We start from the raw sequence: 17,151 nt of genomic DNA, 5'->3' as shown, positions 1-17,151 counted from the left end.
TGCCCAAAAAGAACAACTCTGTGTAATAATCAATAAATATACTGTTAGACAACTGTTTGATGTTCAGCTCATCAGCAGCTGGACCTTCATGCTGCCACATAGGCCTTAAGATTTTATCTTGGCATGAACAATTTCTTTGACCAACCCACACAACAGAAAATACCCCAACAATAGATAATAAACTTCAGGGAGAATATAAGCTTTATTTAAAATAAATAACTTTATTGCTACTGCTCTAAAGATATAGGGGTTTCCCACTATTTATGCAGAAAACACAAGAGACTTATTGACCTTCTGAGTATCAACCTTCTAAAGTAGGCAGCATCAGCCATCTTCTGGACCTTAATTAAAAATGTGAGAGAAAGAAAACAAAGCCTGAGTCAGTTGCAACTGTTGGGATCTTTACTTTTCCTTTCTCCTTCTAATTGAAATCAGAGCTACATAATTACTCTCTTGGAGATTAAAACATGGTACATAGTACAGAGAAGGAATCAGAAGGGCCACACTGTAGCTTTTGATCCATAGATTCTCAGGTGACAAAAATGATTGAGTGTGCTATAAAGAATGAATAAATATTGTCCAGAAGTAAAAACTCTATAGTGAAAGATGACCCAAAGGCAAGAAGATCACCTCAAAACAGCACATTGGAAAGGGAACGGCAATACTAACTTAACACAGAAGTAAAGATAGGAAACATGCCTGGGTCAAGTCTCCCCACTCACTATGAAGTATATGAGTGATGTTGTCCCTTTGCAAGACACTTTGAAATACTGAGCATTTAACAAACGAAGTTCATGTAATATCCTCATTAACAGACTACTAATAGACTACTAATAGAACACATTCCCTAAGAGTAAGGCAGGCCAAAAGTGCTGGCCAGTCTCAGGCACAAAACAGAGGTGAAAGGTTACAGAATGACAATGAAAGGAGAAATGAGTAACCCCAGCCCAGGCATGTAGAATAACAGCAGGCATTCCCTATAGAACTGAATGACTACATATAATTTAGGAACTATATAACCTCATAATCTACAACCTCGTTGGGTATAACAATTCCAACTTTACAGTGTGTTTTATATTCATGGAGTTTCAAAGAAAATAAGGAAACTTAGAAAGCCAATGGTAGTTTAAAAATTATTGGACAGTGCAGGCAAAGTGCCCCCTCAGGGAATTTGTTTGGGACTCTCATTTTTGCTTACCTTCCCCTTGGTCAGGGCAAGAAGTCTAAATGCTACATCAGAACCCTAAGGTCTGACTCACAGTAGGGAGCCTAGGGATCCAGAATGTCTGGGATTTTCTGTATGAGGGTAGTAAATTGTGGCAAGACAAAAGTATCAAGATGCTTCAGTCTGTCCTTTTCTCCAGGCTTGATGACCTGCTGGTAAGGGCACCCCTGATCATAGAGCAGATAGCTCATTGGAGACCTCCGGAGGTGGGCAGGGTTTACATCTACCTGGAGCACCTGCTGGCATAGAACCAACATGCGCCCTTACCCTCAGCCCAAGATAAGTTTGGCTGATTTGGCAGCTCCTTGGCATCCTTGGGAAACTTGGACCAAGTTGTCTACCATAGTAAGTGTCATGGCCCAGGGGGCTGAGGCTGAGTGTGTGTCAGGGGGAGAGGTGGTTGGACAGGAATTTAGTAGGAGGGTTCTGTCAGCTAAACTACCCAGGGATTAGGATAGGAATTGACAGGTTGGTTAAAAACAGGATTCTGAGATTTTAAGGTAGGTATTTAGACTCCTGGACTCCTAATCTGATGAGTATTATATCCTGCAGATGTCACCTTTGGGGCTCCCTTCGGTGGGAATACCCAACAGATATTTTATATATTTGCCTGAGGCCTACGAGTACTGTGCACTAAGCCTTCCCAGGTGTTGCAGCCCCTGTGGGCAGCTGGCTATACTCCAGACTTCTTTCATTCTGCTGTTTGAAAAGGCCTAGATCTGTCTGGATACCCTAGTAAGTTGTGTCCATTGCCCCTTTCATTTTAGAATTTAGGCTCTAGGGTGCAATTCTAGGTAGGTACCACCAGATGGCACAATCCTTGGCTCAGGCCTAGAGCCATGGAATGAGGAAGCTGCGATCCTGATTTGGGGCTTGCTCTAAAGGGTGGTATCTTGTCTTTTTTCAGTCTAATCTTGGGTCCTTCGTTATGGACAAGGCTCTGGTGTACAGGTATAACTCAGGGAGACTAAAGCAGCCTGGGGAACTAGAAATGGGCTTTTAGAACTAAGACTGGGAACATCAGTGCAAAGGAATTTGGAGTCCTGGGAGGATGCTCAGCCCTCCGGGTGCCTTAATTCTATTTAACCTATATTCACTCTCAGCAGGGGTTGCCCCATTATATCTGCCAGCCATCTCTCACCATCTTGCCCTCTATGTTCAACACAGCTGCAGCCTGGAAGGAAACCCCATGTCCTGGTGAGTGGAGCCAGGAGCCTGCAGAGATCTGGGGTGTGGGTAGGTGGAAGTGGGGGGCTGGAAGGAAGGAGGTTGGAGGAGGAGGGAGAGGGGGCGTGGGAGGTAGGGTAGCAGGTGTGCCTCAGGAAGGGACAAATAGTGGTGTCTTTGACTCAAACAAAAAGTCTGGGTCTTTCTGAGGCAGGTAGTAGGCCAGTTCTAGTTACACTCAGGGGCCCAAAACAGCTTGACCACACAGCTGCCATGACAGGCTTAGGGGCCCAGACCCAGCTTCTGTGACAGGCAACACAGGTAAATTTTCTGTGTCTACTTTCATTTTGTGTCTTTCTATTTTGTTATCCTTTTGTAAGTTGGCTTTTTGGATATTCTTTTGTAAGTGAGCCCAAAATTTGAAAGTGCCTGCAAATGGTCCTTTGAAGGGGTTTGGATCCCTTTGGTTGATTTGTATTTGAATTTGATTTGTATAGATGATGCTGGTTGCTCCTGCAGGACCAGCATGAGGCTGGGGTCTTCCTTTTGGTTTTGTCTCTGGGTGCCAGGAGAGCTGTTTTGTTGTCTTGAGTGTTGTAATTTTGTTCTTTTCCTAACTTATGAAAATGGTAGACTCTTATTTTAGGAATTCTGAGTTGGTGTTTCCCTAGGAAAAGTTTTGTTTGCCTTTCTGTTGGAATGTCCTGCCTATATGAGTGTGTGAGTACCGTGGCAACAAGTATGCATGCTTTATGCCTGGGCTTGTGTATATGTTGTAACTCTGTACATGATAAAAACTGTACATGAACAGCCTTTGGGGCCCAATGGCCAGCAGAAGAGACAGAGGTTCCACTGGTTGAACTGGGACAGAGCAAGTCGCTACTGCAAAATAGAACTGTCACCACTCTCCTGCCTGTGGCAGGAGTGGCAGAAGCAGGCCACAAGGGCACGCTGCAGGATGGGCTTGTACTTGGTGGGCTGAAGAGATCTGCAGCCTCTGTAGCTCTCGCAGGGGGCGGGGTTGCGCTCAATACTGGCAGTGTGGAGAGGCAGCCAGTCTCTCCTGGTTTCATTCTGCCATTCCTCGCCTTTGCAGGGGTCTCTTTCTGTCTCTGGGTCCCCAGGCCTGACTGATGGGACCTCACTTGTCATCCCCTCCCCCAGAATGACTCGGCCAGGGCGGGGAGTCATTTCCAGTCTGCCGATCTAGTGCACTTGAGAATCTGGGGTTAATAACAATCTTTTGTCCCCTCCCATGCTGGTGGGTGGAGCTCCCATGACCTGCTCTGGAAACTGCCTGCCAAACCTGACTGAGGTTTGGCTGCAAGGGTGGAGAGTGGCTGCAAGGGTGGAGAGTAACTGTCTGTGGTTGCTAAGCTACGGTGGCTGTGTTATAATGCTGTAGCCAGGGCTGCTTTGATCATTCAGACCTGATGGATTATAAATATTTGTCATCATTTAGAGGAGTTGGTTACAAATTATTATTGGTTAAAAAGAAAAAGAAAGAAGAAAAAGAAAAACCTACTGCTAGCTTCAGATGATTCACATTGGTACAGTGTTGATGCAAATTTAGAGTTATCACATGTATTTCTGTATTGATTACTCAGGGTCCGGGGATTTTACTAAATCTGGCATGGGATATCTGAGGGAAAAAAATCTACAAATACTACGCTCTTATGTCTGTTAACTTTATTTCTCTAAGACAAAATGCCATCTATTCAGCTACAGCTCTGTCAGGCATTCAGGACAAAAATAAATCTAGATACACCAAACTCCTTATCTGTCTACTTTATTTCTCTGGAATGAAACCCTGTCTCCATAGCTTCAGTTCCATCCTATCCTGACACTCAGTTCCTCTTTTTCTTCTCTTTATTGTTCCCTCGAAGTCCTGCTAACAACTAAGCTCTTATACTTCCTACCTCATCTTCATCCTCTGTTTCTTCTCCCTCTATCCCTATTTGCTCTCTACTCCTGGCTCAAGAGTTTTGCCTTACCATTTACATTACCTCTGTGTTCTTCCCTTCTCCTTGGTCATGCTGGTTCTCTTTACTCTTCAGAAAAGTGCCTGTCTCTTTTCCCCCTCTACATGGTTCTCTGCCTCCTTAGGAGTGAGTGTTTGGGATGAGTTCCCTGCCACGTGGCTTGAAACGGAAATAAACCTTGCTTTTGCATTCTGGACACCCTGGGTCTTTGGGGACATGATCTGGGCATAACAGGATAACACCAAATATTCATAATAAATGGGTTGCCTTTTGATAGACAAGAATATACCTTGTTCTGGCAGCTAAACTTTGTAATTTAAGAATCACCCAGGGGTTGGGATTTAGCTCAGTGGTAGAGTGCTTGCCTAGTAAGCACAAGGCCTGGGTTCGATCCTCAGCTACACACACACACACACACACACACACACACACACACACAAAAAAAAAAAAAAAAAAAAAAAAAAAAAAAAAAAGATCACCCAGGTGGCAGAGCTAGAATTCTGAAGGGAGTCTAGTTAAATAGAGCAGGATGAGATCTAGAAGGCAGGCTATGTATGCAATGCTAGCCTCTAGTCCCTGTTCATGGGCCAGGCCCCAACTCATCCCTCTCTCCTATTTGTAGACAAAATTCCAAATGGTCTTATTAAATAAGAAATAAAGAGCCAAATACAGAGTTAAAAGCCCAAGAGATCAGAGCACTATCAAATAGCCTTTAGCTTACTACTCACTGCCATTCTTCCCCGGAGAGAGAGACCATTTCCTATGTGACCTGTCTTTTTATTGCCTCTGTTCTGCCTTCTCATTGGCTCTAGACCCAACCACATGACTTCCTTATCACTGCCTGTTCATACAGACCTGCAGGTCTCTATGGTGGTACTGGGATTAAAAGTTCAGGTTACCTTGTTTGGCTGTGTCCCTGACCACACACAGACTCTGCCTGCCATGTGATTAGATTAAGGGTGTGTGCTACCACTGCCAGACTTCTGCTTAATGGCTATGGTCTCTGATCTCCAGGTAATTTTATTTATTAACATACAAAAAAAATCACATTTCAGCACAAATAAAATATCACCATATTTCCCCCTTCTATTCTAATAAAAAAGAAAAATAGTTATAAGTAATATAAGAAAAACTATATACAATAAGTACAATAACTATAAACAATATATACAAGCAATAAATACCTAAACAATGTCTAGTTGATTTGTATTTGACAAACTTAAAGAAAATATTCCATTATCTATCCTATTTTGGTAAGTCCAAAATGTACCTGATTCACTTTCTATCCTAACTTACATTACTAACAGAGAACTATATAACAATGTCTTTCAAATTTATATACTTACACCTCTTTAATGACTTGTTTTCTGAAATTCTTAACAAGGAAAACTATAACTATCTAATCTTCAACTAACTGTAACTATAACTATCTAAATCTTCAACTCCCTCAGAGACCCAAGAAGAAAATAATATTACCTAAAAAAACAGGAAGTGCATGCAAGCAGCTTCTAAAAATATTGTGAGTTGACAGAAACAGCCAGCTGCCTGGACAGTCACTCAAGATTTCTCCGAAACATTGGGGCATCATCTTCAGTCTATTTGCTTAGCATATCTGACAGATTTATTTTTGAAGGAGGATGTACACAAGGTCTACAGTTCAACCTCACATTTGGTGAGAGTAGTCCATGTACCAGAAACATCTGAATTCCACTAGTGTCCTGTCATGATTCAAGATTTTAAATTCTGGAAATTGTTGATGTTTTGGGAATTCAGCTATCCATTCTTCTTGGCTTCATCTCTTTTATTAAATGCCAGTTTACCATTGAGAGGTTAGATTCTGTCAGCTTAGTTACTATTTCAAGAGTAACTGTTTCAGCTATTGTTCCACTGCACACCAGAAGCCATTGGCCCACTCCTTGTTCAGCTGCCTTCAAAGAAAGGGACACTGTACCTTTTCTAGATTGCAAAGGCCACTTCAGGGATGGTGCCATATTGTCCTGGCCTCAGAGAACACATGTTGCTAAAGCCACAACCACACTTGTCTTGGCAAGAATTGGTAATCCTTTGTTTTGTGTCTTGTCTGTCCATTTTGTCCTGTTTGTCAGCAGTTGATTCGAGGATAATTTGTTGTCCAGGGGCTAACTTTTGCCACAATGAAAGTTTACTCTATATGCAGTTTCTTCAATGCCCTTATCTTCTCTGAAGTAGATGGGTGCTGCCAGGAGCCAACATGTCTCATAGTCATTAAAAAAAAGAAAAAAATTTCTAAGTATTAAAACACTTTAAATGCCATATTCTGTAGATCTCAGAAGGGTTTGAAGATGACTATCTAAAATATATCTGCTTGACCTTGAAAACATACCTAATATGACTACAAGTTCGAGTGTAATTTCTAACTACTAACTTTCATTTCTTTATATCCTAATAGTTGGTAATATTAACATTCAAGGATTAGCAAAATGCATTACATTGTTAAATAAACTGTATTTAAGTACAATATCTTGAACAAAATTAGAACTATACATATAGCATTTTCTAACATACAATGTACAAAAATCCAATGTACTGTAAAGTATTTAAAACTAGTAATTGTCTTTTAAAAGTAGATTTAATAATCTATCTTTTTATCTATATCATATCTATATCTTCTCTTTACTTTTCAGAGTAGATTCAATAATTACCCTCTATTCTATAATTTTATATGTGTATATATATATATAAAACAAGAACATTAAATCTAATCTCCTTTGCTTAGCCCTTTTTCTAACCCTAACAACAACTTGTAACTGACCCACCTAAACAATGAAAATTATTCCAGACCCAAAACCCATTAAAAGACCAAAAACCACCCACCTCTTTGGGAATGTAGGCATTGTGTTTTCAAAACTGCTTTCTGATGGTTATGAGCAAAGTAGTCTTTATTCCAAAAAGAAAAATTTGGGTTAATTGTCAAATTCTGGGAAAGGAAGCTATATCCTTTGTTGTCCAGTCTGTGCATAATGCCAAAGTTCAGGGCTTATCTCAAGTCCTTATTCAAGTAGTCTGAAACTGGATCATCTCAGCTAGCCATCTCAAAACTGCTCTGAGCAGTTTGTAGTCCAAAGCTGATCTGTAGATGATGTTTGTCAGCTTAGTGGTATTATTATTGTCCACGTGGAATTCTTGTTGTTCTGGGGCCCCAACTTCTTCCTGGAGACTTCAAATTTGATGTTAGGCCTGGTCATGATTTCCTGCAGAAAACTGATAGAGACTCGAACACAAAGACATGTATAGGCAGCTAACTGAAGCCTCTTTTCTAGAATTAGTTAGTACTCTATGTGACCATTAATATCTTAACAAAGTTTAATATATATATAAATCTTATAAATGTTGCTATAAAATTCATACTTTAAGAAAACATTAAAGAATCAGAAGAGAATCAAAGAATTGAGATTAGTAGCAATAGAACAGTCCCTTAATTTTTTTCTCCTGTCTCATATCAGAAGATGGCTCTTTCTTCTGGCATGATACAGGGAGCTTGCATTTTCCTTTTAACAACATACTTGGGTTTAAAGAAGGAGAGAGCCATCTTCCAACTCCAAAGCCAGTTTTAATTTTTAATTGAACTGGGACTACAAGAACACCATTTGTGTTAAATGTTTTTAGATAAGAGCAGATACAAACATTTAGGAAGACATGAAATTGTCTAGATGATATACCAATAGGCCATTCTACTCTTTTTCTTGGGACTTTTTTCTAGATAATTTGTCCTTTTTCTTCAGATGTCTCATTTGTTCAGTGTTCTTCAGATTACTTAGCCTTCATTCTCCTAAAAGACAAAAACAAAAACCTTTCCCCAAGACTAACATTGGGGAGGTTCCCTTGGGGAAATATCTGATTAAATGGAAAGGCATGTGTTAATGGTATAAGTTAGTTTAAATTGGATGGTCATGCTGGTTGATGAACTATCACCTCTTGTAATTAAGAGGTCTTTCTTGTTCAAATTGAACCTTAATCAATTTTGATGGTATCAACAGCTTATCTTCTCCTGTAGAAACAAAAGCAAAACCTCGCTTCCAACAAAACACGTATCCTGGTTTCCATTCTGAAGTCAGCATGTCCTTAAAGTAAATAGGCTGATTTAATTTCATGGTGTTTTTCTATTATCTAATGTCTCTCTGCAGCTGTTGTCCCTTTCTCATTAGCATTGAGAGTAATTCAAAGAGCATTATGCGCTTCTATTTTGGGGGGGGGAGTTGTTACCCCTTTCTGTTTATTTAGCATATCCTCTAGAGTTCTGTTTGATCTTTCCATTACTGCTTGGCCTGTAGGATTATGTGGTATACTTGTAATATGCTTTATATTGTAAAGAGCAATGACTGGTTTCATTTTATCAGAAACATATTCTGGAGCATGTGTCAGTTTTAATTTGTACAGGTATACCAATGATGGCCATAACGTCTAGCAAATGCATGACTACAGAATCAGCTTTTTCTATTGAAATCCTGAATAAGTATCAATGATATGGTGTACATATTTCAATTTTCCGAATTCTGCAAAGTGAAACACATCCATCTGCCAGATTTCATTCCTCTGAGTACCCTCTGGGTTACATCCAACTGGTAATGGTGTCTGATTGTAAAAGGAACAGGCAGGACAGTTCCTTACAATTTCCTTGGCTTGTTGCCAGGTTATGGAAAAATCCTTTTTTAAACTTTTACTATAGACATGATGGGTTTTTTTTGTGAAATTCTGAGGCCTACAGCACATTTCCTATCAATAATTTATCAATCTCATCATTACCTTGTGCTAGAGGCCCTGGCAGACCTGTATGGGATAGATGTGAATTATATAAAAAGGATGCTTCCTATTCCTGATTATATATCTTGTCATTGAATAAATAGTGAAGTTAATTCTGACTCATCAGTGATGAATTCTGCAGTGAGAGTCAGTAACTATGTTGAGAGGTTCTTAAAAATCCATTAATACCAACAGAATAGCATACAATTCTGATTTTTGAACTGAATTATAAGGACTTTGAACCACTTTACTTAAATATTCTGATTTGTAACCTACCTTTCCTTGTTTGTTGGCATCTGTATAAAATGTTCAAACTCCAGATATGGGTTTTTCTGGTACAATTCGAGGCAACATCCAATCAACTCTCTTTATAAGATCAATTCTATTGCTTTTGGGATATTTGCTATTAACATCTCCCAAAAAATTACCTCAAGCTCTTTACCAAGGTTCACTTTCTGTCCATAATTTTTCAATGTCCTCTTTAGTTAAAGGTACAACAATTTCTGCTGGGTCTATTCCTGCTAATTGACAAAGTCTCAATTTTCCTTTCAAAATCAAGTCAGAGATCTTTTCCGCATATTTAAAAAAATTTTTTTACTCTGTTTATTTGGTAAAAATATCCATTTCCTTTTTAAAGATTTGTTTATTTATTATGTATACAGAAGAGAGTGTCAGATCTCATTACAGATGGTTGTAAGCCACCATGTGGTTGTTGGGACTTGAACTCAGGACCTCTGGAAGAGCAGTCAGTGCTCTTAAACTCTGAGCCATCCCTCCAGGCCCAAAATATAATATCTTCCCTCTGCATTAAAGTTCCTATAGGAGAATGCCTAGAGGGTAAAATAACCAAAATGCAATCCAGCTTTGGATCAACACGATCCACATGTCCTTCCTGTGCCTTCTTTTCTACCAAAGCCAATTCTTTCTCAGCTTCAGGTGATAATTCCCTTGGACTATTTAAGTCCTTGTCACATTCTAAAGTTTTGAACAGATTTCTCAGTTCATCATTTTTTACCCCAACAATAGTTTGTAGATGATAAATGTCTCCAAATAATCTTTGAAAGTCATTAAGAGTCTGTAATTGATCTCTCCTAATTGCACCTTTTGGGGTCTAATTTTTGTAGACCTATTTTATAACCTAAATAATTAATAGAATCTCCTCTTTGTATTTTTTCAGGAGCAATTTGTAATCCTCAACAAGGCAAAATTTTTCTTTACTTTTTCAAACATTCTTTCTAAAGTATCTGCTTTTGAGTCAGCTAGTAAAATATCATCCATACAATGATAAATTATAGATTTAGGAAATTTTTTTATGTATCACTTCCAGTGAGTATTGTACAAAATATTGGCACAGGCTTGGGCTATTTAACATTCCCTGTGGGAGGACCCGCCATTGATATCTGTTAACCATTTGAGAATTATTATAAGTAGGCACTGTGAAAGCAAATCTTTCTCTGTCTTTTTCTTGTAAAGGTATTGAAAAGAAACAGCCTTTTTTTTTTTTTTTTTTTTTTTTTTTTTTTTTTTTTTTTTTTGGTACATGTGAAGGGAGGGAATGTGAGGGGCCCAAACAGCTTGACCACACAGCTGCCATGGCAGGCTTTGGGGCCCAGACACAGCTGCTGTGACAGGCTTACTGACAGGCAACACCTGGATCCAGGAAAAGTCATAAGCTGACACCACCCAGGGTTCCACCAAGGGATGGGCCAGCATATAAGGGGAAGTACCTGACATCCAAACTTTCCAACCCAAACATTATATAAGATTAGATAATATCACCAGATTTCCCTGAGCCTAGCACAAACCTATCTCCCTTTTATAGATACCTGTAGACAAATGTCAGCCAATCAGGAACCAAGAAATCACCTCATCCCAAACTTTGCTGTTATAAAAATTCTACCCTGTGTGGGCTTGGGACTCTCTGATCTCACTGCTGCATTGGACAGACAGAAAGACCAAATTCCCAGCTTGAAATAAAGGCTCCTTGCTTTTACTTATGGGATTCAGTCTCTGTGGTGGTCTTTTGGGGATCCCTGTGATCTGGGAATAACACTCAGCACTTTCTCCTTGGTCTTTCTCCAATGTCAACTTTGGCTTCTGCCTCAAAGCCTCTAGAAAATACATCCCCAACTCTATTGGTGAGGGAGACTGCTTGAGTGTGGTAAAGTGCAAGGTGGAATGGAAGGGTTGAGTCCAGCAGATACTAAAGGCAGACTCATGCCATGTTTCCTGACTCTAGGCTTAGAGATATAACTCCAACTGGACTGGCAGCAGCAAAAGAGAGTGATCTGGTAGATGCTGTTCCTGGCCTCCAAGCAGGACACTCTTACCCCGACCATACTTATCCAGAACAGGATTCAGGAGGACTGCAGTGAGATAAAGATCTACTTCAGGGTAAAGCCTGCAGGTGGGGGTAGCCTGGCCTTGGGGGGATGGCCTCATAGAACAAAAGACTTCAGCAGTGTGTGTGTTTGTGTCTCTGTCTGTGTATATGTCTGGGAGGTTCCCCCAAAGGGCTTGGGATTCTTGGGAGGCTAAAGAAAAAGGCCTTCCATCAGAAGAGCCAGACACTAAGTGCCTACGCCTATAGAGCAATGAGGATTGTCAGATTTTAGCACTGAGCAAATAGTGGGAGAAGGGAGACTTAAAAGGAGGGCTACTGAGGCCCCAGAGTACCTGATTCTGTGCACTCCCCACTTCTCTCGCCTGGCCCTATTCTTTCCAGTGCACATTGTTCTCAACTTCTACTTGGACCCAAAGTGCCCATGAAAGTCATGATGAACCTCTGGTCAGTTTTACACTACCAGAGCAAGAGTTGAATAGAGGACAAGGAAAGGAAAGAACATGGGAAGACAGGCCTGGAACCTGAGGTAGGGCTCTGGGAAAGGGATGGCAGGACCCCTCTAAAGGCAGTGAGACTATCTGTGTACCTGACCTACAGTTGGATATGTGTTGGTGAATGAGACTGTCACATGACAGAGTCAGGGACACCCTAGATGAGTGGCCTTGTGAGGTCTGTGAGCATCTCTGGATTTTATCTTCGTCAGTAGGGAGCACTTGTTTCTCTGGCTCTAGACAAATTAAATGCAGTACTTCCATGTTGCCTTATGTCTGCTTGAACTAGGGCCCTCTGTGTTATTACCATTCCCCATTTCCCTGGTTTGTAAATTCATTTGTCCCCTCTAGGGGAAGACACATGTGTATCTGGGTGACAACAACTCACTGAACCTGATGTTCCATGCCCAAAATACAGATGAGAGTGGCACCTATGGGGCTAAACTTTGGGTCATAGCCCCTCTGAAGGCTGAGTACTCAGGACTTCTCAGACACCCAGGGATGAGGAGGAACCCTGTTTTGTTTTGTTTTGTTTTGTTTTTTGAGACAGGGTTTCTCTGTGTATCTTTGGCTATCCTGGAATTCACTCTGTAGACCAGTCTGGCTTTGAACTCAGAGAGATCCACCTGCCTATGCCTCCTGAGTGCTAGGATTAAAGGCGTGCACTACCATGCCTGGCTCTGAAAGAGACTCTTAAGTGGGGCTGCAGTGGTGATCCCCTTAAGAGGGGTACCAAAACCTGACTGACCTGTGCCCACTTGTCCCCAGAACTTCTCTAGCCTGAACTTTGACTACTTAGCTTTGAACCAGAGCTAAAAGCTGATGATTGACCTGGGCAACCCAATGAAGGCAGGCACCAGTATAAATTAGAGGTGGAAAAGGAACGCCTGGGAGAGAACACAGGACAGCGTCTTGCTGCCCACACATAGCTAAACACCCCAACTAACAGCCCCTTTGCCCTCCCTGTTTCACAGCTCTTGGTGGCCTTCAGTTTCCTGTTCCTCATCCCCAAGGCACAAAGAAAGCCATCCAGCTTGTTTTCATGGTTGGGAGTGACTGGACCTTGTCTGAGATTAAGCTAAGAATGGAAGAAGGGAGGATGAGGCAGGTATCAGGGCCTGGTGCCTGGGGATTCTCTCAAACTGCTTCACTCTTACCTCTGTCCTATAGGAAGAATCTGAACAACTCATAAAGCAACATGGCCTCTTTTCTACTCTCTATGAAGGCTCAAGCCCAGGTTTTCTTTAATGAGTCTTTATGGGTTCTTTAGAGGGAAGGGTGATAGACTTCTAGAGAAGGACACACTCTGAGCCATCTTCCTCTTCAGCATCTCCAAGCCCAAAGCTACGCTGTTCCCTATCAATGACTGGCATCCTCAAGACCAGTCTCAGAAGAAGGGAGATGTGGGCCCTGCTGTTTTGATATCAGTGAGGTGAGGGGGGTTGCAAGATAAGTGAGGGTTGAGCCACATGAGGAGAAAGAAAGGTGAATCCAGTATAAATGATAGCACTTAGGACCTGGATAATTGGGGCAACAGAAGAGGGAAGAGCCTGGTGAGTCCTTAAGGTCTATGAGAGATGGCCAGAGGAGGTACATACCAGTCCTTTGCTTTTTAAAGGAGGGCTATTTTAGGATTATTGCTGTGGGTTCTAGAGCAGCATGTGTACAGTGAGACCTTGTATCAAAAGCAATGGCAAAGTGAATTTTAATTGCTGCTGTGTTCCTTAAATTCTAAATTCTCAGACAGGAGCCCTGATGCAGTGAGTATGGGTAGTAAACCAGGCCAGCATTTTGGCAATCCCACACATGTGCACATGCATTTTGATTATACACAACCTGTTCCTCTCTCATGCTCCTCTTGTTCCTTCTGGAACCCCAATACTTCTGGAATCATCTTCTCAGCATATCTTTTCTATTCTATTTTCATGTCTTTTGTTGTATTTTATTTCAGTTGCCTACATGGATGGGGGTTGTTTACTGGCTCCTGGGCAAGTTACCAGTGGCTTAGTCACTGAAAATTTTCCTTCAGCAACAACTGAGCAAAGTTGGATCATGGTTTTTTTAAAGAGGTTGTTCTTTCCAATATGGCAGATCATGCCCCTCTTGGCTAGTTGAAGAGTTTGTGAAAATTTATAATCTGCTTTGTGGCATCACTAGCATGACCTCTGGTCAGTCACCCTTTTAGTGGTCAGTTACATGGGTGCTCATATGTCAGCTCCTTGCCTCTCAGGCCCCACACTTTCCTTCACTCTAGGAACTGCTGAGATGCTGGATGTGGGACTAAGGTAGATTCAAGAGGATCTTGAGCTTCAGTTGAGCTTAAGGTACATCATGAGTTCAAATACAGCTTGAATTATTAGGGAGCCACTCTCTCATAAAACAAAGATAGTGATGTCTTTTTAGTAGGCACAATGTTAAAGTCTACTTACTATCTGGGATTACATCTAAAATGATGTTTTAATTTGAAACTTTCTTATGTGTATACACATATTGACATGTGTGTGGGTACCTGTGGAGGCCAGAGTGGTAACTCTCAATATTAAGGGTGTCAAATCCCCCCTCAAAACACAGAATAACAGATTGGATTTAAAAACAAGATCTATCCTTCTGCTACACCCACGAGGGTGAGATTCAGAGAATGAGTCTATCCCTGCTCCTTTACCAGGCATGTGATCACACCAACATGTGCCCTCCTCTTGAGACAGGGTCTGTGGTAGTTTGAATAGGAATGGCCCCTATAAACTCATGTGTTTGAAAGCTTGGCCCATAGGGAGTGGCACTATTAAGAGGCCTTGTTAGAGGAAATGTGTCAATGTGGAGGTAGGCTTTGAGGTCTCATATGCTCATAAGCTATGTCCAGGGTAGCACAGTCTTTGTCTGCTGCCTGCAGGTCAAGATGTAGAACTCTCATCTCCCTTATCCAGCACTATGTCTTCCTGCACATTACCATGCTTCCAATCATGACGATAATGGACTAGACTTCTAAAACTGTAAGCCAACCCCAATTAAATGTTTCCCTTCCTTTATAAGAGTTGCTTTGGTCATAGTGTCTCTTTATAGCAATAGAAACCCTAACTAAGACAGGGTCTCTCCCTGAACCTGGAACTTGCCTTTTTTTTTTTAAAGCCGGCCAACCATCAAGTCACCAGGATCTGCCTGGCCTATATGTCAGGTCTGGGCATCAAACTCAGGTCTGCATGCTTACACACATTGCACACTAAGTTATCTCCTCACCTTCTCCTCTTTTTTTTTTTTCTCTAAGATTGATTTTATTTTGTGTACACAGTGAAACCCTGCATTTAAAAAACAAAAATTTGGCAAATATTTTTCTGTTGAATTAGGATCCACACCTAAATCTTCTGATATTTCAACTACTATCTGTGCCCCATGGCCCCACAGTCAGCATCCAGACTCTCAGATTGCAGACTGCCAGAATTTCAAGTCCCATGGGCACTTGCTCAGCGGCTGCTGCCAAAAGTAGGTTTTAACAAAGTCTCTATCATTCTATTTACCAATTCTATTTACTCAAGTGTCAGATGTTGGGGTGAAAACCTACTAGATCAGAGAAGCCAAGAAGCAACCAACTGACCTTCCTTTTGGGATGGAGACCCAGCAAGGGAAGCATCTTTCTACTTATTCCAAACCAAAAAAGACTGCAAATCTCTAAGTACCTCCCTTCTCCTTCCTGTGCTCTATCTGTCTTCCTGGCTTCCCTGTCCTCTCTGTGGCTAATTTCTGTCAACTAGTTGCTGGCTCTGCCCCTGATCTACAATCTCAAAGTTTCACAGTGTAATCATATCCCATACCAACTACTACTTTATCTGTGTGTTTGCAAGACACAACCTGCATGTGGAGTTTAGAGGACAACTTTCAAGAGTGGGCTCTCTAGTTCTACCATGTGGGTCACACTCAACTCATCAGGTTTGGCAGTAAAGTGTTTTTATCTACTGAGACATCTCAACAGTCTTTACTGCATTTTTTGAGACATGGTATTCCTCTGTAGCCCAGACTTCCCCAAAAGTCAGAGCCTCCTGACTTCTGAGACAGCAGATATGCTCTGCCTTACCCTGTCTGTTATAAAGAATTTGTGACTTCCCCCCAGCACCCCACTCCATAGTACTCAGACCTGAGATTCTGATACTTGGCCCACCAATGGGCATGTAAATCAGCCACACATCTGCTTCACCCACATATCCACATCAATCTTCCTCTGCACCACTGCTCACACTCCTTCAACCCATGTGCATGCTTCCTCCAGGACCCAGCCCCACCTCTCCTTGTCACATTATTCTGGCCTGGATGGACACAGCCCTTGTGGTAGCCATTGGTCAGTAGAGTCACTTTAATTTATTTTTAAATTTCTATTTATTTATTTACTTATTTATTTTTCAGGCAGAGTTTCATGTAGCCTCCAACTATGTATATAGTGGAGACTGACCTTGGCCTACTGACCCTCCACCCTTCACATCGGCAATTCTGGGATAACAGAAATGTATCATTGTGCCTAGTTGAACACTTCCTTCTTATCTAGGCAACACTGGGAGGGTAGCTGAATGAGTAAGGTGTCTCCCCAGTTCTTACATTACTCTTCATGCCTAATATATTCACAATGGGCTACCATATTCTAATCATTCCAACATCTATGTCAGAGGCACTGGTGTCAGTCTGTAGCTGGCTAATTTGTATTGAAGTACAAATAGATCTGCCCAGCCATGGCAGCTGCCTGTATATTCTGGCCCTTCAAACCTAGGCCACATGAGTCCACAGCCCCATACTGAGTGAATGGAGATTTGCATTCTGTTGTATATATGCATGCAGTACCCAAAATATCCAGAGGAGGATGATAGCTATCTAGCCATTTGCTTCAATGACCAGATGTGGGCAATACATCCCTATGCACTATGCAAAGAAACCAGAAAAGGCAATAGGTCCTATAGTGATATTTTATTGGTATTGAAATGTGATTTTATTTGTATATTAATAAAGTTGCCTTGGGGTCAGAGCAAGCCATAGCAGAAGCTGGGCGGTGGTGGTGCATGCCTTTAATCCCAGTACTTGGGAGGCAGAGCTAGGCAGATCTCTGTGTGTTCAAGGACACAGCCAGAATGGCAGACACATGCCTTTAATCTCAATACCAACCATAGAAGACCTGAAGGTCTGTAC

At 41.4% G+C, this 17,151-nt stretch overlaps 1 pseudogene; it reads left to right on the top strand.

Annotated features, from left to right (window-relative positions):
- Nucleotides 1-1,338: 1,338 nt before the first annotated feature.
- Nucleotides 1,339-13,420, top strand: LOC118596541 (annotated as a pseudogene).
- Nucleotides 13,421-17,151: the final 3,731 nt, after the last annotated feature.

This window comes from Onychomys torridus, chromosome 15, assembly GCF_903995425.1.
Source record: "Onychomys torridus chromosome 15, mOncTor1.1, whole genome shotgun sequence".
NCBI lineage: Eukaryota > Metazoa > Chordata > Mammalia > Rodentia > Cricetidae > Onychomys > Onychomys torridus.
Note: the sequence above shows the minus strand (reverse complement) of the source record. Positions and strands in the feature narration are given on the sequence as shown.